Genomic DNA, 2,196 nt, shown 5'->3' with positions numbered 1-2,196 from the left:
TGCTGTTGGTCATTTTATTTATTTTGTTGACTTGTGAGTTATGGATTAAAATCTCTATGGTGCAAATCTTCATGTGAAATTGTGACCAGTTTACTCTCAGAAGTATTCTCTCCATGTGTTCCTGCTACCTGCTCAGACATTTTCCCTGCTGAGAGCTGCACAAGTCACTGAGCTGGTAAATTATTCAAGTAATTCATTAATAAATTGTGGACTGCGATGTGGAGGTTTTTCCACAAGAGGGCGCACCTTGCCTTCTGTATGGGACAAGTCCTCCTGCACTGCAAAAAGTGCATGTGCATGCCAAGAACTAAAATCGCACATTTAAAAAGAATGAAGTTAATTGACTTATTTTACAAGATATTTACTAGTTTGTATCTTTAAACTCCTTGCATATTCTTAAATTGTCTGAATTTGTATTTTATGTCTCAATTAGTCAAGAAAAGCTACATTAGATAGAGGGAAGTTTGTTCTGTCACTAAACAAGAAACTATTTCAACTAACGGCCTTTGCCCTCCTTTTGTTCAGTGTGCTGAAAATCAAGAATGCAAATAAATGAAGAATGATTTGCATAATATTAAATGTATTTCACTCAATAGTCTGATCTCAAGTAACATTAAAACATTATCAGAGCTGACTTTCTTCATGACATGAAATGTTTCGTTTCAAGTAAAATTATCTTTTCCTATTTTCTGTAGTGTAATCATTTTGTCACTTTATTCACTTATGGTCTTTCATCGTGTCGTTTCTATACCATCATGTCTCTACAGAGCTACAATTACCATTTTTGTAATTAAGAATGTCTTTTGCTTTGCGCAGAGAGGGCAGAAGCACACATTCTTCACTCAAGTAGCACAGATAAAAGCACGTCTTCCCTCAAGTCAAAGTGATGAAGTGAAAAAACTAAGTAAAGTAAAAAGCATCCCTCTGAAGGACATTTCTACTGGCCATTTCTGTGACAAGTGGTCAACTGCACCTCGACATATTAATACAAACATAAAGGCAGATCAGTAGGATTCGTCCAAGCTGATCATAAACGCACCTGAAACACAGCTGATTGTTGAGTCTCATTCCAGGACGTCAATTACCGACATTTTGTGCTGGTAAAGCACCAGAAACACAGCAACTTACTGAGAAAATACGTAAATCTTGGCAGAGCTCTGCAGAAACAAGACAATGACACATCTTTTCTCCTCATTTGAGTGTCCCTCTGTGTCTGTTTCCGCCTTGCAAAGTCTTTTAACGGTTTTGTCTCGCTACGTCTCCCCTGAGTGATGCACTGATGGGTTGAAATCAGACTTGTGATGTTGGTTATGCAGCGTGCAATGATGCAAATATAGAATGAATTGATAATCCGCTTCAAACGCATTAAAACTAAAGTAGCCTAAACCTGTTTGAGAAATTGCAAGGTGTAGAAAGTACAGATATGTGTGTTAATGGTAGGGAGTAAAAGTAAAAAGTTGTCAGAAAAATAAATACTCCAGTAAAATCAACTAAAGTACAGTAACTACATATATGCACTTTGTTTCTTCCCTCCTCTGTCTTTGTTGCAATCACATGATGTGTGAGTCAGCTTGCTAACATGCTGCTGGGGTACTTAGCTATGGAGTAAAGAGTAGCAGCTGTAAACCAACAGCTCCAACAGGTAGACTAACACTAGACAAGTGGATCTTTTAAACCCAGCACCTGCTGTACTGGGAGCTCGTGGCCTCCTCCTGCCAAAGACCTGCGCCTCTGCTGCGTCACATCTGAGCCACTAAATTGCTTGTTATTCAAATCAAACTGGCTCTCTGTAATCCATCTCACTTAGGACCAGTGTCACAACTCATCCAGCTGCATGCCACAGGCGATCAGTTTAAAGTATCCGGGGCTTATGTACTGTTTATAAGTTTCCCAGCCGCGTCACCTGTCATTTTGAATGTGTCTCTGGTGTACGGAACTTTTGTTTACTTCTTTAAACGCATTACATTTTTTACCGTCTGTTAAATTCAGACTCGGCTCCAGCTGTGTTTTAACATCTCTGCCGTTCGGCTGATCTGCATGCTGAACCCGCAACTTGGACTCTAAATACATTGTCACATTGTATTGATCATTGTAACTTTATGTTTTAGTACTTTTATTGTCTTCACCAGCCATCATGAGACTTGCTAGGCGCCAAGACGGCAGAGGAACACATTTAATTGAAATGTTTCCCTGGCA

Source organism: Sparus aurata, chromosome 23 (assembly GCF_900880675.1).
Source record: "Sparus aurata chromosome 23, fSpaAur1.1, whole genome shotgun sequence".
NCBI lineage: Eukaryota > Metazoa > Chordata > Actinopteri > Spariformes > Sparidae > Sparus > Sparus aurata.
Note: the sequence above shows the minus strand (reverse complement) of the source record.